Raw genomic sequence first — 22,088 nt, forward strand, 5'->3', positions numbered from 1 at the left:
TGTAACCAAGTGGTACACTGCCTGAATGTAATCTACACCACAAAGAAACAAAACACAAACAACACACAAAAGTCTCCATTCTGGCTGAAGACCATTAGTCTATGGTGGGAAAAGAGAGTTTAAAATGGAAGCAAAGACTCATTAAAAGTTAAGCCTGCTTTGAACTGGGATGGATCCTATTACTTGCAAAGTTACCCTAGAATTTAAAGAGCCCACACTCCACAGTTAAGCAGGAGCAACCTACAGGCTGAACCAGGAAGAAACTTATTAACAATGAAAGTAAAGCTGCCAGGTAGAAAACTACACTTGCATCATAGTTTCCCTAGAAATGAAAGAAACGCTGCTTGGAGGGTCATTCAAATAAAGCAAGAATAGAATCACTCAATGGCGTTTGAAGATTTTTTTTCTCAAGCAATTCTATTTTGCCTTCAAAAAGAATCCCTAACTTTAGAAATGACAGATCTGGGAAGAAATTTTCATCCTAAAGACTATGTGGGAAGTAAATGCAGAAGTACCAGCTACTCACACAGCACTGGCAGAATGAAAGTGTTCAAAGGACTTTTTAAAAATTGTAAGAAAATAATCTTTCTTTTTAAAAAAAAGCTTCTAAACACTTCTTGTTTCTGTGATTTTTCTAAACCCTGTAATTTTGTCCCACGTCTCTAGGAGTCACCGCAGTGGCATGTCACATTTAGTGTTTATGCTAGCAGCCCTCTCTTAAGAATTCAGTCAACTTCTATCACAAACACATCTATGGATGTGAAAGAGCACAAGCCACTCCATGACTTTAACAAAGTCATCATTAATTTAAAAGCAAATAAAAATGTCTTCCATTAGGTGGGCTTTATGTTAAATTTTTTTTTTTTAAAAAATAGACATATACATGAAGTGGGGAGAGAGGGAAAGAAACAAACTTCGGGAGGCACTGGGCCTGTGATTACCTTGATTATGGGGAATTGAGTTATGGCATCATAGGTATATCCACACTCAAACTTCTCACATGAAGTATGTGCTATTCTTCCTTTATCATTCCTCAATAAAACTGTTGATAAAAATCACATGGCTGTGAAAGGGTAAAGAACAAAAAGGTCTAATTAACAGTAAGTATAGACCAGGAAAGTATTGCATTCAAATACACACAGTGTGCCACAGGGTTAAATGATTCTGGAGGAGAAACCAACCCTTGAAATGCAGGTGTCTAATTAAAGTACATTCCTGTGAGCTTAGATTCCTTTTGCATTATGTTAGAGTACTTGAATCAGGCTATCACTATAACCAGGCACGTGGTGGCAGCCTGTCTAACTCTTGCATACCTGAGGTCCTGTGACTACATTGACCAAAAACATTTATACCAGCTGATGTTCACTTGATCCTCACATCTCTCTATTTAGTAAATTGTTCTACAAGTCAACTTGAGGTTTGAGGTGAACATTTCTGGGACATTCCTGTTCATGACACTTTAAAAAAGACATTCTCTGCCAAATAATTCTAGCCTGAACAGGCTTGGGAAGAGTTTGGGTTGGCACAAGATCCTAAACATGCTTCTAAAGATGAAACCTCTTCCAGCTAATAAAGACAGACTCAGACTAGTTTTTGAAAACAATATTTAGCAATTAGATACATGCCTTTAATCCCTCTGAATGAAAAAAGGTCATTTGAAAAACAATTACTGGATAAATACACTTAGAGAAAAGGGATAACTTTAACCTAAGTGACATACAGAGTCTCTCTCTCTCTCTCTCTCTCTCTCTCTCTCTCTCTCTCTCTGTGTGTGTGTGTGTGTGTGTGTGTATGTACAAATTCCAGAAATCAATTGCCTTATATCCATTGTCTACCTTCCTCCCTTCTCTCCCTCTCCCTCCACTCTGTAAAAAACACCTAAGGCATTTTCTAGAAACAGTGTCAGCAATGTGCATCTCAGTGAAGGATTCCTGTCCTTAAAAAGGGAAAATAAAATTTGAATCCCATTAAGGATAAGAAAATATGCACATCAAATAATTATTTTCTGAACCTGTAAATAATAGAAAGAATAAATAAACCAGTCACTTTCTCCAAAACTGAATACTACTTGTTCTTTGTTCAATCACAATCCATTATTGGCCTTTCCATATTGGGTCTCACTTCTGAGCCATGTGTACTTTTCAGGAGATATCTAACATCACAGGCTGTAGGTTTCATTTATAATATTAACCACCTAGCCTCTGTTTTTGCCATTGTCCAACTCTTATGCCATCTAATATTTTCAAGGTACTGAATTTTTAGTTCTTCTGTAGCTCTTCTCAGACAACGTCTATTCAGCTCCAACAAGCTAAAAGAGAAGCAAGCAATGGGCCCTCTATGTGCTGGTTGCTCACTCCTCCTGCCTGTGGAAGGCCCAGTTCTAGGCCTCCTCACAGACGAAAAGAATGATGCTTCTTTGGAGCTTGCTCCCTGATGGCTCTGTCTTTGCTGGTTAGAAACAAAGTCACACTGCTGGGACATTAATTGTTTAGAAATCGGGCCTCCTGTGAGAATACAGGTACTTTTAGATAGTAATGGAGTCTCATTCTTTTGCAATTCCCTAGGTGCCAGCAGCATTTCATAAACATTTGTCATCTAAATCAATCAACTATAAAATGTCTGGGCACCTACAAAGAAAGCATAAACAGAAAACCCTGAAAACCCATGGGCAAACATAGACCCTGTGTATGCCTTTATACACTTAACAGCACTGAAGGGTGCTAAGGAAGGTCAGGGGTGCCCTCTGGAAGACTACAGCCTGCCGCACAACCATGGAAGTATACACAAACCAAACCACACTGTGTACCAACGGATAGAGTTTTTTAAAACTAAGTCTATACAAAAGGTTCCTACCACAAAGGAAAGGGGGGAAAAACAAGCTAATGGATGGGAGTGTGAAGATATGGAAGCACCAATTCAGATAATTTGGAAAGGATTAAATGTGTATCACCATACATACAGACCCTATTTGATAAACCTGCCAGCTACAACACGCAATACTCACCAAAGAGGAAAAGGGAAGAAAATGTGGATTATACTCGTGTATCACAAGGAGAAAACAGAAAACCTAAGTGAGACTTTAAAGAGTGGTCTGAAGAGTGTTGCAAAAAAGGTCAGTGGGGATACTGATTGTTTTATAAACTTTAGAGACTATGAGAAACATGGCAATATATAGTCCTAATATACAACCAAGTACTTGCTGCCAAACTGGTTGAGGCTGTTTGTTACACAATGAAAATGAATCCATTTCTTCAACTGGTCAGAAGAGCAAGTGTTTTGTTGGAAGCAGCTTAGTACAAACCAAGGACCATGACACACCTTGACAACAGCATTCTTCTTCTGTCCTCAGTTTAATTGTAGATGGTGGACTGTACCCATGCTCATAGTGGGTTTTCACATGGCCAGTTCTGTAGAGCAAAAACAAGTGTTTAGAGAAACACTGCCAAGCCAGTGAAAACGAATCAACATTAAGATGAAAAACTAAGAAAAGTAGGTCAGGGAAAATTGGTTAAGTCTGTAAAGTACTTGCCATAAAAGAAGAAAGACTTGAATTTGGTCCACAGCACCAAAGTTTGAAAAAAAAAAAAAAAAAAAAAAGCAACAGCCACCAACAACAGTGGATGGATGGTAGGGTTCTATTGTAATCATAGCAATGGAGAGAGATGAACAGGGCTGGATTCCTTGGGCTTGCTGACCAGGCAGCCTTCTCTAATTGATGAGTTCCAACAAGAAAACCTGTCTTAAAACAAGGTGGACAGCACCTAAGGACAACACTGGTGGTTGACCTCTGATCCATACACCACATGAGAGGAAAACTTCCTTCCTAATGGGAGGGAAGGAAGGAGGGAGACATCTTGTTTTCATTGGAAATCATCTATTCTTATACTGCATAATACACAACACAAAAAGGAAGGTGGGTACTAAATAGGGTCACTACTAGTGACAAAGTGCAAGGAGGAGAGATGACAGCCACTGCAGTAAAACCAGAAACATGAGTAAGAGAAGACAGGCACCCTGAAACTCCTCAGTGGGAGCATCAGCTTCCTGGATGGCTGCTCTCATCTATGTAGAAAAAGAGAAAAATCTGAAAGGTTAGAAAGAGAGGTGAGTGACTTTGATAAGTTTAATTAAAGTAAGAAAATGTTAGAGTCCAGAGTCCACAAGAAAGGGGAGATTATTCCTAAGCCTGGGGGAAGGCAAGAGATAGAGGAAGGAAGTCTTTCTTCCTGTGTAGAGGAACAGTAGCCAACTTCATTACAAGGTCGAAAGGGGAAATAACAGGAATAAAATTGCTGTTTATATTGATGGTAAGTAACACAGGGGAAATCTGGTTCCTCTTTCTGTGAGGGGAAAAAGGGGTCAGGAGAGATATGCCTTGAAAGTATTAACTGTAAGTGAGGTAGGGCTGGATGTGACTGTCAATGTGTCTTAGGAATGTAACTATCAGTTTAAAGGGGAGTGGGGTAAGAGGGCTGGGGTGTGACTCAGCGGATGGCCGTGTCTACCTATCATGTGTAAGACCCTGGCTTCCATGCCCAGGTGCTCCCTCCACTCATAAAAGGCTCTGCATTCTTCTAAGCTCCAAGCTTCCAAGAACCATATTCATTCTCCCTCTTACTATGCCTCAAGACTGTTAGAAATTCTCATAGGAAATTACTATTAATTTTCAGACATGGTCTCTCTTGTCAGCCTTACTCTGATGATCAACCTCTCTGTAGTTTGGGGAACAAAGCAGGGGAAAAAATCCCAAACATGGTCATTTTTTTACTTTCCCATCTTAACAGTAGTAGTGCTAATACGGAAATCCCAGATAGACTAGAGTGAGTGGTCATGTCCATCATCACATTTCTTCCACAGCTGTCCCTATGAAAACTGGCAGAGACCGGAATCATTCTAGATAAAAGAGCAGTAGCAGATGATGAAATAAAGCAATAGACTTTTCCTTGACTGAGTTTCATTTCCAGACAGAATCTTACATTCTTTGTTCACCTTTATTACTATAGCCCCTAATGTTTTTAAAGCTAAAATACAACTGAGTAGGTTCTCCAACCATGAACACAACACTCAGAGACAAGAACTTTCAAGATCCAGTAAGAAAACAAGGTGTGTTTTGTTTCCAACATGCGAATGGGAAACAGACAGAAAGCCTTTAGGAAAAATATCATTTTATCAATACATCAAACAAGTTACAAAACAGTGTGTCTACTGGAGCCCTCAACCAAAATACAAGCCACAACAAAAGCAAAACCAACCAAATAAAAAACAACCCCAAAGTTCTTTGACTCTATTACAAATGAGGAATGAACACAGTACCATTTCCCTACAACTATAAAGGTTCTGAAAAAGATAGAAGGCAAGATTTGATGTTGTTCCTCTCAGTTTCTTAAACTTACGTGCCCCTAGAACTCTCCTCATGTCCCTTCAAAACATGTTTGTTAAGTACCATCTCAAAAAGTACTGAAGGCTATACCCAGACCACTCATAGTTTATCACATAGGCTGATGACAAGTTTGTGTGGCAAATTATGTAATGAGTGATCTGGAGGCAATTTCCTCAAAACCACAAATGGGAAAAAGTATGAGAGACAATGAAGGACATTTAAAGTGACAGATAACTGGAGAATAAATATGCTACCAACACGGTCTAGGTGCAAAAAAGATACCAGGCAACAGATCAATCTTCCAGGAAAAAAAATTTCAACTTGAAACCAATTCTTATTTAGTGTCCTTGTAGGAAGAACTGGAAATGAGCTCAGAGTCTTGACCAATCTCAAAGTGACAAGGGTTACATGATCCAGGAATCAGCTAGGCATTTCTGAACCTGCTTATTCTTTATCAGAAGAAAATAATACCAAACCATATGACCATAGAAAGGCTTGCATACAATGAGGTAGGTACCTTATAATTAGCTTGTGAAGCTGCAGCCTTGCTGCATAGGAACCCTGCAACAATGGTGTGTAAGTTCATGTTTATAAAGCCAGCAGGCAGCTGCTCTACCAATTTGGGGAATGAGAGAACACTTAATGAAAAAATACATTCATTTCAATGACAAAGGGGTGGAGAAAGATGACGATGGCAACAGACTACATTCACCTATCCTAGAAAGTTCTGTGTTTCTATACCAAAACCATTAAAACTCTATCGGGCTTTTCCTCATTAAGAGAAGGCAACTTTGATTTTTACCAAACAGGGACATTTTAAAACCCTCGATCTACTGTAATGATGATGCCTTGTTTTCTTCAGATTCTTCTAAAATCAAGGAATAAGCAAATGCAATAAATGACACATAATTTAGATGATTGGGAATATTGGAAAACAGAATCACTCAAGATTAACATGAATAAGAAAGTGAAATTATCCACTAGATCTGGTTCCCTCGTGTCCCTTTCTAAGTCTTCCCCGCTTGTTAGCCACCCTGTTCTACACTTGATATAATCACTCATCTTTCTAGCATTAAGATTTTCTTTGCATTTTCTAGAAATGTATATAAACAGCATTACATTCAGTGCATTCTCATAAGGGGCGCTCGCTTTATTTAAGGTTGTAACATTTTCCAATTCTGAGCAGTACACATTGAGATACACTGTGATTTCTTTGTTCATTAAGTTGCAGCTGAACGTTTGGGTTTTTCTAGGTCTTGACTATAACTAATAACATTATAACTATACCATTCATGTACATATAACGTTTTTTGGTCGCTCTAAATGGGACAGCTGGATCACATGGTAAGTGCATGTTTTACATTCTAAGAAATGCCAAACTGACTTCTAAAATATTTCTACCATTTCACATTCCTTCCTAAATGTCTCAGAGCCCCAACTCCCTGCATTCAACCTTGACTTAATAGTCAGCCTTCTAAATTTCAGCCATTCAAATAGTGTGTAGTTTTTATTTACATTTCCCTAATGACTAATGATGCTGAATACTATTCATGCACTTATCTATACAGTATGAGTATCTTCTTTAGTGAAAGGTCTGTTGAGATCCTATGCCCATGTTTTATTCTTGCTGGTTTCTCATTATTGAAAATGTCATCAGTTTCCATGAGTGGTTGAAACAAACTCAATCAGATTTTACAGAATTAATGGTACATGAATAAATAAAAAATTCCATGGTAAGTACTCACTCATAGTAGGATACTAGATGTAAAACAAAGATGACTAGACTGCTACACAACTCCAGGGAGGCTACCTAGAAAACGTGAAGACACAGGGAGTGCCCAATGACAGAGAAATGGATGAGATGTACATGAACAACCTGGATGACAGTGGGAGCAATTAAGGGCGAGATTCCAGGGAAAGAGAGCTTAGGGGAGCAGGAGATCCCAGCTGCATCAAGAACAGAAAGGGAGAACAAGGAATAACAGACCATGATAAATGAGAACAGGAAGAAGCAAAGTGCTAGAGAGGTCCCCCGAAATGCACAATGATACATCCACTGTAGACTACTGGCAATGGTTGAGAGAAAGCCTGATCTGACCTAGTCTGGTGATCAGATGACCAAACACCATAATGGTCGTGCTGGAACTCTCACCCAATAACTGATGGAAGTGGATGCAGAGATCCTCAGCCAGGTCCCAGGTGGAGCTCCAGGAGTCCAATTCTCAAGAAAGAGGAGGGACTGTAAGAGTGTAAATTGTTGAGACCAAGATTGGAAAAGCACAGGGACAAATAGCCAAATGAATGGAAACACATGAACTATGAACCAAAAGCTGTGGAGCCCCCAACTGGATCAGGTCCTCTGGATAAGTGAGCCAACTGAATAGCTTGAAATGCTTGGGAGGCACCCAGGCAGTGGGACCGGGACCTATCCTTACTGCATGAGCTGGCTGTTTGGAACCTTGGGCCTATGAAGGGACACTTTGCTCAGCCTGGAAAGAGGGGACTGGACCTGCCTGAACTGAATCCCCAGGGAAGTCTTGGCCCTGTAGGAGATGGGAATAGAGGGGAGGGGCTGGGGGGAGGGGGGGGGCAGGGGCAGGACCGGGGAGGACAGGGGAACCTATGGCTGATGTGTAAAATTGAAACACAAATATAATAAATAAAAAAGGAGAAAAAAATTTTCACAAAATATTTTCTAAAGCCTATATTCTGTTTGGGGAGCTTGAAGAGAATTTAATTACTTATCTGACACTGCTGCAAGGTTAGTGAATGAAGTAATCCTGTATACTACATGGTACAAAAAAAAATGCCCTTGGTTACTCCTCATCCTTATAGATGAAAATTTACTCAATTTTCATCTATAAGTCACATTTCAAATATTCTAATTACACACTACTCCTACCCATTCTATTTTATGAAATAGTAATTTCTCCTATTCAAACTCAGGCCCATATTTTAATGTAGATAAAGTTAAAATCCATGTCACATTGTTTGTACAAATGGTGGCAGATAAAAATATGGTATGCAAACAACACCGTGAATTCCCAGTGGGGATGTTAATGGCATTGGAGGGCAGTTCAAGGCATTGTTCTGAGAGAAAACAGGCCTGGTTCTGTTGTGTGGCACCTCCAGGTCATCGCTCAATTGTTACAGTTGATGTGGGTTTCCTTTTAGATGCCTGGAAAATGACTTCGCTGACCACATCCACATTCTGAAATATTTTTTGAGAACTTGTAACCAAACTGCAGGAACTGACTCATTTTGCAGTGCCCAGCCACCACACAATTGTTTCGAAGACACTCAACTCAAAGGCAGAAACACCAAGGTTTTGGGACACAGGCAGTAAGTTGTCTGGATTTACATGAGAAGAGGGGGAAATCCAAGGGCACAGAGAATAAGGATGGAGACCATGAGATTAGGTCTTGGAAGAAGGACTGAGCACAACACAATCCTTACAGACAAAATGTGCTGCTGCCCTCAAGGCAAGAAGTCATCTTTCTATTTCTAAAATGTAGATGCAGTGGAGAGATGTCCACAGGACAATTTCATACAAAATCATGCCTTAAAAGGCCATTCTTGAATTCCTCATCCTCCCCATCTCCTCAGCAAAGTGATGCTGAGTCATAAGAACTTCCTTGCTTCATAGGATGTGAGCAGGAATGGACAGCATGTCTGGGACACCAGGAAGAATGAAGGGCTGACACCTGAGCTTAGAATCAGAGATTTTTCCCCTGGGACTCCCCTACCTCCTCCCCTGTCCATTTCTCTACTTTTCTCTTGGCTCCATATGCAATGCATCCAAGAGGATGGGTGTGTTTATAACGTCCCAAGTCTCTCTCTGTTTTCACACTGACTTCTTGAGTCAGGGTCAGGGAAGCAGCAAATGTACCCCTTCTCCCCGACACCACACCACTATTCGCAAAATATTCATTTTTCCTTCCACACAAGTGAAACAGATCAGTCAGTTTCAGCCAGAGGCAATGATGATATCCAGCCCAGCTGAACCAAACTATAAACAACAAAAACAGTAATTCTTTTATGCAGGTGGGCTGCTTGCTAAAAAGAATATAAGGGTTAACAGGAATGCATCACTAATTAGTCAATCCATATGATAAGATGTTTGGATAAAGGCTCAGGTATTATGAAGTTAAGATTCACTTAGGAAAGATCTATGAGTATAGTTATCAAGCCCCATCTGTTGTCAGGCCTGGTCTAGTAGAGTTGTCTACATAATGGTATGTATATGCTTTATGTCTGCTCTCACATTTGCCATAAAAACTCCCAGGTGACACTAACTGCACATCCTTTATGCAGGAATCAAGACTTTCAGTATCAGATTACAAAAAGAACAGCAGGGAGAATTTATGGCGGTCATCTACCTTTCGGGAATGGCAAGTACTTGTTTTCAATACAATTTTACTTTAAAAAGGTATATAAATTCCAACCCTTCCCAGCTGACCAACTGCTTTCATTTTCCTAGGTTCCCTTTTCATCAAGTTGTAAAAACAGTAGGATTTAATCATTTTCTAACCTGTGCCAAACAAAATTTTCTTGTAGATTAACGAAGAATTTTACTAATTGACTGAATATAAAATAGAATTGGTAAAAAAAAAAAAAAACCTAACCTGCTTCAAAAACATGCCCAATGGGAAGAGAGTTATAGGTAAACATGAATCAATAGAAACACACCACTATTAAATAGTCAAGCCCCCACTTCTCTTAATGCATGGGATAGGAGGAACTATCCACCTTGAGCTCCTTCATTTTTCTTTAATAGGAGCTTTATAATAAACATCATTATTAGAATCACAAAAGAAGCATTTTATCAAATGAAGCCATCTACAATTTGTAAGATGCAAAAGGGTTCATCTCTCCAGGTTCTCTATGGATATCTTACCCCCTCCTCTAGTTAGTTAGTACCTCATACCTTACAGCAGCATCTTAACTATGGAGAACAGATTACTAAATGGTCCATCTTGGTGTGTCTATTATAGTTCTTATTTTTTCTTACTAAAATTTTCTTCATCTAGCTCCCATCATGGCTATCCCTGATCTCTCTACGGGTTTATCTGCACAAATGTCACTACATCGAAGAGGCATTCCAATCAGCTCTAGATAAGCAGCGGCACTCTAAGCCTGCAATACTCCCTATTTGTCTGGGTGCAAACATGAAGTTTTTTTGTTTTTTTTTTTTTTAAATGAGCATCAGTGGTTGCTTCCAAGCTCTATTCTATAGAGAACGACCTCAGAACTAGATGGAGATAAAGGTAAAATATATTTATGAATATAGATTCTCATTCACTTTACCTTTCTACCAAAAGTCCATCCCGAGGATTCAAGTGCTCACATACATCCTCTCCACCCCCAACTTCAAATAAAAACATCTTGAGAGGGAAAAAACAGGGGAAGTTAGATGAGTAAATTTATTAGTGATTTAGATCAAGTGAAAACAAGAAATTCCCCTCCTGGACTTCAGTGGCCTAATTAAAACTCATAAAACACCAGTGACTAAGACTGTTGCTACCGATTTGTGAAATAAGAAGTAGCAAAAGTCAACTGTGGATTTCAATATTGAGAGGCCCAGGTCTGAAATATGTTATACTTTCTAGAAGAAAATTGAGAAGATCACTGCTGAAACTTTCAGCTTCAGTCAACTTTTACTCTGCCTTTGGACCCAAAGTACTTCCCATCTGTGCTGGCAACAGCCTAGTGGCCGGAAGTAAGTTCCTTTGTTTCCCTGTGCTTTAGGCTCCTCACTTATGAAGTAGACAGTAGCATCAACAGCTTGCTAGAAGGATCACTCGTTACTGCTGGTGGAGTACCTGCAGGAGCAGCTTTTCAAAACACACTAAGTACACAACAAATTGTTGCGTTTTAGTTGATCTGCAGTGCCAAAAGTCACATGTGTTAGCATAAACCCACAGGCTTGGGGCTAAACTGATAGGGTTTGGGAAATACAAGTTAGTGGAGCACCATTATTCCAGGTTCCCTAACATGTGTATTTCTATGTATGATCCAGTGTAAACAACAGAACTCTCTTCAGGTTCTGTGGTTTAGAGAAACCGATGGAGCTACCTAGGGGCAAAGTACACTTCAAGCACAAGCACATTTGATCCTCAAGCTTGGGCCTCTTATGTAATAAACAGTTCAGATTTGGAGATTATTTTGTATGTAGGTAATGAGAACTATGAAAGCAAAGCATTGCTGGGCATAAATAAATTCAACCCATTTTTCTTAGTTAAGAACTAAATTAAGGTCCTTGTGTGTGTGTGTGTGGGGGGGGGAGATGTCAATAGATTCTCTTTTAAAAGAATATTTTGTCTATTTAAAAAAAGAATAAGGCAGAAAAACCACAGTAACACCAATAATAAAGCCCCAAACAGAAGAGCCAGGTGCTTCAGGAATTTTTTTTTTCCATGGCAAGAAACATCCTTGAAAATGAAATCTTAGCCTTGCCTTCATTACAGAAGATTCCACCCTATACCTTACAAAATTTACCTTTGGGGTGGGGTTTCGCTATAAAAAGCCCTGGCTGTCCTAGAACTAGCTCTGTAGATCAGGCTGGCCTTGAACCCAGAAATTTGCCTGCCTCTGTCTCCCAAGTGTGGGATTAAAGGCATGTACCACTGTTCAGTCCTTGAAAGGTTCAAAATATATATATGTATTTTGTTTTGCTTTGTTTTTTGAGACAGGGTTTCTGTGTAGCACTGGCTATCATAGAACTTTCTCTATAGACCAGGCTGGCCTTGAACTCATAGAGAGCCTCCTGCCTCTGTCTCTCAAGTGTGCACCACCACCGCTTAGCTTACAAAGTTATCACCACATTTACATTAATATTTTAAACGTTATTACAAACAAAATAGATGCTATTTACAATAGTTAAGAAAAAAAAGTGCTTCATTTGCTTTACTCATTTACAAAAGTCATCAAATCCAAGTTCTATATGCATCAAATCTGTTCCTTTAGAAAAATAAAAGGAAATGAGCTATAATGATGTATTTACAAAACATAATTTATAGCTAATAGTACGTGTGGTATGCTTTATGTCTTTAATTAGCTTAAACACTATAGGTTGGATAAATCAGGATAAATGGAGAGTAGTGAGAGATAAGTTATAGCATAGAATCCTAAGAACATGAATCAGAAGCTGTTAACATTAAATCACTTACATTATCAATATATAGTAAGTACAGCAATTGACTACTTTTCAAAGAAACAAAGAAGGTAAGTATTAAGATATTTTAACTGAAATACATGTTCAAATTCTGCTGCCCATCTCTATAAGTTCAAAGTAGTTAATAAAATAAATTTACTTTGCATGTCCTACTTAGTCCTTACTCTTCCTGATATCAAGAAAATAAATGGCCAATCGTTTCCTTTCTAAATTATAAAATATATACACAGTACTACTCCATTCAAAACTGGTTCAGTTTTCCCTTTTGAATAAAAATCTGTTCTCCAAATTTTAACCATTCAATCTCTAAACAGTTTGTTTAGTGGAAATAAGTATTTAGAACTATTACTGTAAAAATTTAAGTAACAATAAAAATAGTTGGTGCCTGACAGTGGTGGTGAATTAAACCCAGCACTCGGGAGGCAGGAAAGGGGGAACTCTGTGAGTTAGAGGCCAGCCTGTTCTACAGAGCAAGAGTATAGCCAAGGGATACAGAGAAGCTTTTTCTAGAAAAACAAAAGTAAAAAAAAAAATTAAAAAAAAGAAGAAAAAATTCGGCAAAATGCTTTTTTTTTCTTATCAACAGCAGTTTGAAATGAACATAAGGGAAGCTGAAGACAGAGATCAAACTATATATATCTAGAAATCTTTACGTCTGTTCAAAGCTAACAATACCACGAGTGGTTGACTAAAATGTCAAGCAAGGACATAAAATATGCAACATGCCAAAAGGAAGTAAGTGCTAAAAAGAAAAACTAAGTGGGGACTGAGGGACAGGGAAGTAAAACAGAGGGCTGGAAACTTTTTTTTTTTAATCACTAGAAACATAGAGAAAAGAGAAACAATGTAGACATGTTTTTGAGAAGCACTGTTAAAAGCATCCTTTTCTGGATTTAGTCATGAGGTTCAATTTCCTGGGGCTGCCTGATTTCCTGAAGCCACTTACTGTGCCCAGCATGACTTTTATGCCCAAGAGTCACCCACTCAGGGCTAACCCTTTCCCCCATCACAGCCTAGACCTCCTTCTTGGTTAAAAAAAAAAAGTCCCAGAAGATAGCTATAAAAGGACTTTTTCAAACCGTATAAGTAAATTGCCTTGGGGTTAAGAAAAATTTAATTTCTTTCAGTATTTCACAATTTAAAAAGTCATGTTGACTCACTGATAGAGAGGTTAAGGCACTGGAACTACCATAGTCCCACCACAGTGGTTAATAAACATTTCACACAGGACCCAGGTAATGATCAAAGTGGTGATATCACCACCTTCTGATGGCACTAGGTATAGGGTAAGCAGGAATGAGGGAACCAGGTGACACACCCCACTGACTCAGCCAAGTTTCAGTGCTTGCAAAACCTGGCTCCATTATTTCCTTCTATGTCACTTTGGGCAATTAGCTTCATCTCTCTTGTGTAGTTTTCTCTGCATAAAATGGAATAGCAATCATATTGGCTTTTCAGCTAAAACATGTAAAACATTTAATATTAAAATATATCTCCTGGGTAACTATCAGGAAATGGTAGGCATTGTACTAGATGCCAGGGATATATTTAGAAAAGTACCTAACACAAAGCATTAGTCCAATAAATGTTAATTTTAAGAGTCAGAAACCCTTATCTGGCAGGAGACACTCTGATTATTATAAATCTTATAAAGACGGTGATTACTTTATATACACACATATGCATGTAACTACAGGGGAGGTCTGGTACTCTATTCCAGAATCAAGTATGGTGAATATTTCTGTGATGAAACATACAGACTTAGTGAGCTAAATAGAGACTACAAGTGCCCTCGTGTAAGCTCAGGTCAGGACTTGCTGTCAGTTTATGACAAAAACTTTTCCCCCACTTGTTATATCTGTTTGGATTGAGAAGAAATGGTAGCTTTATATTTATTAAGTAAGGAACAAAACTTACTGAAATCTTTTCCTCACTAATTCTTAATGTGCTAGTGACAAAATAAATTGCCACAACCATTGAGTAATAGAAAATGGGAATTCATTTCCATAAACAGGTCTCAAAAACTTTTTAAAGCATGTTAAAAGTAATTTTTTAATATAAGATAATGGTTTAAGATTCATGACTGTTTAATAATGCAATCCTGTCTATTCCATAAGGAAAAAGAAGACATAAGCTAGTAAATGGCAAGTGAACAGTTGGTTGAAAAGCATGTGTCTTACAAGAACACAGAAGCTTCCCTAGTCAGCCTAGAGGAGAATTAAGGCTATGCCAAAGTGATGAGCCACCATGCTGCTACTAAAGATTTCTCTTCACATTGCATTTGAATATTTGCAGCTCTTGCAGAGCCTACAATAACTGGTTAAATATGTTCTTACTGCTGGTCAGCACTTGACAAACGTGCACAAAATTACAGAAGATGACCTTTTATTATTCCATATGTTGGTACTAAGTATTGCTTTCTTCAAGACCTGTGCTTACCACTCCCATGGTCATTCCATACACAAAAGCTAGTCAAGAAGACAAGAAAGGAATACAGTGTTTCCTACTTAGGATGCTTCATGGTTTTTTTCCCCTTCTTATTATCCTCCTACTCAATGAGACTGTAGCAGAAGGTTTGCATGACATTTATGAACTGAGATTTTACAGCTACATGCCAATACCCAACTATTCTTATCTGAGTTCTAAGACAGTCATTTCATTGGTTATTAAAGCCCTGCTTGGAATTAAGTTTATACCCCCCCCCCCCCCCCCCCCCCCCCACACACACGGAGAGAGAGAGAGAGAGAGAGAGAGAGAGAGAGAGAGAGAGAGAGAGAGAGATTACCTCAATAAAACTTAAATCAGACAAAGGTATAAAGTATACTTCTCAAGTACTACTGGAGAGAAATGAAAGAGGTTAAGGCTCTCAAATGGCTTCCTTTCACTTTGCTGTTTTTACAATCCCACAAATACATGTCATTAATATGCCAAAATACCAATACTTTCAATAACTCCAAGAGGGATTTCAGAGTGATGCTTTTAGATGTATATTTAAAAATACATTGAGAATAAAGAATGACAAAGTAAAATAAAAATGAAGCTTTTGGAAAATTATTCTGGGACATACTTAGTAACATTTACTATTTCAGTTTACATTAAATGCCATTTTTATCACTCAAGACAATGGCTTCTAAATGCCTGAAGATCATCAAGGTTTTACATAGTCTTTTTCCTATCCAGTACGTATTTAGCCCAATATTAAATCACCATGATTTATTCAAGTATTTACATGAAATACAGAGGTGAAAATAAATATTATTCTCTGAATTCACTAGCAGTACTGTCTAGAAATACTTTCATGCTTTGTCACCATTTCTCTTTCTTTCTCTCAGACCTATAAATTCAAGCATGTCAGGAGGGCATACCCTTATTAAGTCAAATGACTTGTGACAGTCACACAAACTTGCAATAACAATGTAGTGATCTATGCAATAACAATGTAGTGATCTACGGCTGGATCTGCATTTCCCAGCCATGCTTGTCTTTCAATTAATTTAAATGGAAGTCTTAGGAGCTATTTATTAGCCTAGGAAAAATTTTCACTATGTAAAGTGAGGGGGCAATTTACAGATTCTACTGCACTCATTCTCTCCCTCCCCATCTGCACCCCACTCAATTAACAGAGTACTTTAAACAAAAAACAGAGAACTTTGATATCCTGTTATAGCGTTCTTTTTTAAGTTGAGGATTTTATGATTTCAAAAGCAGCAGAATGGGAACCAGAAGTCAGGAATGTCATCCAACTTTTAATTTAGTTGGAGATAGTTAAAGCAAAATAAACAATATTATACCCTTTATAATTCAAAGCACAATTCTGTTCACAGGGCATAATTGTATGTTTACATTCATAAATGAAGATTGCTCAGAATACCTATATAATTACTGACGCTTAAAATATTTTCCCTATAATTCTATGTAAGTATATATCACATGATTATTTCAGCTGACCAATAAAACTGGTAAAAATCAAGCAGCCACCCACTATCTAATCTTTGCTTGTTGTGCTCAACCTTTCTCAATACAATCTTTATTAAGCAAAGTCAAGTAATCAAACATTCACATTTAATATAAAACTGTGCTATCTCATTGTTCTTAGGAACACAGATATTCAAAGCTTTATTGTCGTTTTCTGGAAACCTTAAGCATGGTAGCAGCTCAGAATCAAAATCAGAAAACTGAATTTCAGGTTTCAGAAAAAGGAAGCCAGACACAAAGGCACTATGCCACTAAGAGTCGCTTATTACCATCTTGAAAACATTATGGACTATATGGAAATAGGCACCCTTTTGCTTTATTAATGTAATCAAACAGTACAGTCTCAAAATCATGACATGAATGCAAAACAAAATCCATGACCATCATAATCTGCCATTCACAATCAGATGTTTTGGGTGCATTGCTTCAACTTTCATTTTGAAAAAAATCTAGATAAAGTACTCGGCACAACCGGGAGGCAAAGGAGCCTAATAATTCTGAAAGTATGTCTTCAAATTTCAACTTGCTAGTCAGACTGAAATGCAAATCGCTATCCATGCAAAGTTCATTTAGCAATTCAATCAAACAACCTGTTTTGATTTTATGCTTTCCTCCACGGAAAAGGAAACCATGTTAAAAAAGTAAGACCTAGTTACAGTACATATGTTTGGCTGAACTGGTAACACTCAGCCTATTTTTTTAATGACCTGGTTCTTTCTCAGCCTTTACGCTATACTTTGGAGCTGCCTGCTTTTAAAATTCCTACCTTTCTTATTATTTTTTCTGTTCTATACACTTGTTAGGGGTCTGTGAACAATTTAGCAATTCTCCCACACACCATATGCTATCTATTAGGGACAGTGCCACTTTCACTTACCGATTCTGGAAAACGCAGTGTTTCCTGGTGATAGAACACTGCAGCTTCCGTTTGCTGAAACTCCTTCTTCTCAGCTTGGTAAATCTGATTATAAAACGGCTTTGTTCTGATCACACAAGGCACTGTTCCTACAAAAGTTTTCTAACGACTTATCTTTGTTTCATTCCTGTGACAAAATGAATCAGACAAAGGGGAAAGAGGGGACAGGGAATAAGTCCACACAAGTTCTTGGCATACATTTTCAGCTACATTTTTCTCAGTTTAATCAGTAAGCTACATTAAAGTGACAGTTACCAGTTCAGGAAGCCAGAGTTTGATCAGATCAGCCACAAGTAATCTGAATGTCTTCCACTGGTGTGCAGACCCCAGGGCAGCAACGACTTGCTCATCTATCACAGGAGGAATCACTGGACAGACCCCACCCCCACCCTGCAACTGTTGAGCAGTAGCCAGCGGCAGAGTAGAGATAGTGGACAGTCGCCTGGCCTGGGACTTCTTATAGGGAACCAACAATTAGCTGCTAACCAATCACAACTAACACCTAGTACCAAAATCACATGACAGGGCAGTCCCTATGACTGTAGGATTTCTGAATTACTGGGGTTATACAAAGGACACTCATTCAGGAAAGTGGGGGGTGGGTGGTGGCATAAGTTGAAACAGAAAACGCCCTGACTGCGACAACTCAAGCTTTAAAACAACTAACACCTTAGTCGCACACAGACGGAGAAGAAGCTGAGGGCCAGCCAGGATAGAAATAAGAAGAATGTCTGGCATGTATTAAAAAATAATCTCAAAGCAGCAGATGAGTTTAAAAACTTAATTCAGCTAGAAACATACCGCTCATTCCGTTTCTGCCAGTCTCCCTGACAATTTACATTTAAAACTTCATTCTGCACAGCTCCACGGAGCCTTGTAGAGTCACTTGTAGGGAAACGAGGTGCATAATCAATCCTCTTTCCTCCCTCAAAGTGCCTGATAAGATTCCCTAAATCAAAGATTTCTTTCAAAACAGTTGTAGAACTTAAGCAAATTTTAACATCGCCAGGACAAATCTTTATGCTAACTACAAATCATCCCCCTTCCTTGTTCATGTTTTACTGTCCATTTCAAACACACTCTTATTAAGTAAATAAGCCCATTTCATGAAATAGCTGCCAATTCATTTCTAACACCCCAATTTCTCTTAAATACCACTTACCCCTCAGGGAGAAATTTACCACGAACACTCCTACCATTTCTCCATTCTCTGAAAATGGTACTTACAAGTTAAGTGTTCCTTGTTTGGATCCGTCCACTTCTTCTCCCCCTCCCCAACATTCAAAGTCAAAATGTGGTCTCAGCTTAATTTTCCAAACCAGATGCCCTATTTTGCTCAAGCAAAGCTGCAATAGCTATTTCTCTGAAGCAAACCCAGAGCACTGTGCTGCTTGCCATTCCCAATTTATGAAGGAAGCATATGTCAAACAAACCAGGTGGTGACTCACACTGCCTCCCCCAGCCACATTCTCCCCAAAATGGGAGGGGAGTGTAAGTGCAGCGATTTGGATGAGTCAGTTTTATTAGACTGCTGCTGGTTGTAGTTGATCTGACAAGCTCACATTTTTTTTTCTTTTCTAACTTGTACATTTAAGGGTCAGAAGACATGTTCTAATAGGTTTCAAAGCATTCAATCATGTAAACAAGAAAACTCCAAGAGTATTTTTAAGCCCAAGCAAAGCCCTGGCCCCACTCCCTAATGGGTAATGTTACAGAACCATACATTGGAAATTTTGGAACTAAAGCCACTGAATAATGAAGTTTACACAACAGTGGGAAATCAGCATTCTGCCTCATGTCTTTACGACCGGGGAAACCCAGCTGAAATCTCGCGTTGGGGCCTATGTGGCAGGTTCTTCCGGAAGTGGTCGGGAAGGTGAGAGACAGAAGAGGCTTTCACTTTTGTGTGTACTACTATTTGCACTCTAACTTGAACCACTTAGATAGAAACACAAATATGACAATGACCCTGCCCCACCCCAACATCTGAATAGTCTTTTAATATCAACTTGTTTAAAAGCTGAAGACAAAAACTTGAAAGTCACATGGTCTCTGGGAAAAATCCCAAATAAACTGTTTAAAAGTCTCCTTTGCAGTAAAAGGTTCAGTAACAAGCATGACGGGAGTGGCATTACATGGAGTAAGTTGTTCCCAGGTATTACGCAGACAGGAAGAAATGGAATAATGAGCCCAATTCCCCACACAAAAAATCCACAAGGCTCAGGCAAGCACTTGAACTACAGTTATCTCTATTCAGCATTACTTCCTTTAACCTTGAGCAAAGTCAGCAAGTGCTTTGTCTGAGGCTTACCATTTACTATTGCTTAAACCTTGGTGGGTAACTAGCTTTGTTACGGAGGACAAACCTTCTATATTTACAACATAAGGCAATATTCAAACACCAATTCTCCGATTCATAGATGAAGACACAGAAAAGATACAAACACTTAAACAATATAAAAGTTAATTCAGAAGTTGACCATTCATTCACTTTATTAAAAATTCCCCATAAGATTTTACTGGAATAAATATCACTCTAAATTTTCATAAAGATCAAGTTTTAGAAATTAAACATACACAGACTACTTAGAAGCAGGTTTTCAAATTACATTTCTCAACTAGTTATTAAATTTTGTTCATTTTCAACTAAGATGTATTCATCTAGCCACTGACATTGTCTTAGTAAAGCTTTATTGCCTTAAAGACAGCTACCTTCCTCTGATACACAGAGAACATTAAGTTTATAATTACACAGCTTTCAATGAGAATAAAAAGAACATTAATAAAATCAAACAATCAAAACTGGCGTCTGCAGAGACCTTTAACATCTTTGAAAAGTCTAGAGAACAGCTAGTGTTTCAATCCTGGTTTCCTTATTCCTAGCTGTGCACCTGAATTGAAAAGGGCTGGAAACAGTGTTTGAGTCACACACAGCATAGTCTATTATAAACAAAATAAAACAAAACAAAACATTTAAAACTACTTTAACATCGATGATAAACACTAGACCAAGCCATCATTTCTACAGAGTGTTAGTATCTGTTTGGGCTTTTCCCATCATATTTTCTGGGGTCTCCTAAAGTCAATGAAGAATGGATCTAGGACCAGCTAGAACCAGTCAGAGAAAGGGCATTCAGAAACTCCCATCACAGCCAAGTGTGGTGACAAAAAGCCTGCCATCCCAGCACATGCAGGAGGATGGAAGGTTGTAGGGCTGTGGCAGAAGGATAAGGAGTTCAAGGCCAGCCTAGGTGAAACCCTGCCACAAAACAAAAAAAAAAACAGAACTCTCATTCTAGTTGACCCCAATAGGTCAAGATACTAGGACTGTCACCAGCCGGGAAAAGATAAATGATTGGAGGAACATTATAGCCCTATTCAGGGCACAGCAAACAGTCCCTAATAAGAGGCATTAAGAAGAGTACAGACAGCACCAGAAAAAAAAAGTACTCCGTTGCTTTTTTTTTTTCCTACATAAGGCCACAACATAAAACCCCCCTACATTTACCCTAAGGGAAACCCAGGCAGTTGGATGGAGAACCTCAGTATACATTCTCTGTTAGATTATCTTTCATTAAGAAAATTTACTTCTGAGTACAAGCAGCTCTGGTTCCACCTGAAAGCTTTATGAAGCATTTCAATCATTCCACAAGCCCTCAGGTAACAAAAGCTAATAGCATCCAGTCTGCATGTGGCAAATAGTTGAATGATAAAAAGGACAGCAAGCAGATATCTCTGAGGTGCAGGCACACTTTATAAATATGTACATACCCTGTTCGGCTGAAGACAACTGCTCCAACTTGTCTTCAACATGATGGGGGACAACAAGCATAATGAGAGGGTGTTAGGGATTACAAAAGAATGGCTGGGGAAGGCCCGACTCACCCCTTTGAGGGAGCTTGGGTGAGAGGAACATATCTGCTTCAACTCTGTACTAAAAGGTTGGTTTGGGGAAACAGCGTGGAGTTGTCTCTCTGTCAGCAACCCAAAATACCAAATAACCTGACTTTGTCAGTTCCAGAAACCTCAACTACAGGTCAAAGTAAACAGAGACAGTCAAAGATCCAATACTGGCTCTGGGAGGGTGCTGCCCGAAGGACCCTCTTTTTCATCACCTAAGATTGAGTGTAAACAAGAAAATACAAGGAAGAAATAGAAATCTGTTTCCATGATGCTCCCTACATCACCCAGGGTGAGCAGCCACACCGCTCCCCCAGTAGTTTTCTTCTACTCCAAGGGTGGAAAGAACAGCCTCAAGCTTCCAATTCACACTCTTCATTCGAAGGCAAATAATTCCAGGCATGATGATACATGTCTATAACTCCCTGCCTTGGGAAGCAAAGGCAGGAGAAACACAAGTTCAATATCACCCTGAGCTACATAGTGAGATCCTGTATCCAAAACAAGATCAGTTTGCTGTTTAGCAAAGTACTCTACTTTGAGAGCACATTATATAAAATTTCCAGTATCAGAATTATCTCATAGGAACTTGCCTGCATGGCTATGCTATGTGAATGCCTCTACAAACATGCACACAAACTACATGCAGATTTATGTAGGACACAGGGAACATGTCTTTATGAGGACTGGACTCTGTTCCAAGCTTTTCTTGTCATATAAGGAGCTGCCTGCCTTCTTGAAAT

The 22,088-nt window shown here is 38.8% G+C and overlaps 1 long non-coding RNA gene across 1 annotated transcript; it reads right to left on the reverse strand.

The window, feature by feature from the left end:
• Nucleotides 1-947: 947 nt before the first annotated feature.
• Nucleotides 948-18,775, reverse strand: LOC118574357. Its single transcript, XR_004943722.1, has 4 exons — nucleotides 18,673-18,775; nucleotides 17,407-17,572; nucleotides 3,319-3,407; nucleotides 948-1,063 (listed from the first exon to the last, which is right to left on the reverse strand). It is a non-coding gene; the product is annotated as an uncharacterized LOC118574357 (long non-coding RNA).
• Nucleotides 18,776-22,088: the final 3,313 nt, after the last annotated feature.

Source organism: Onychomys torridus, chromosome X (assembly GCF_903995425.1).
Source record: "Onychomys torridus chromosome X, mOncTor1.1, whole genome shotgun sequence".
NCBI lineage: Eukaryota > Metazoa > Chordata > Mammalia > Rodentia > Cricetidae > Onychomys > Onychomys torridus.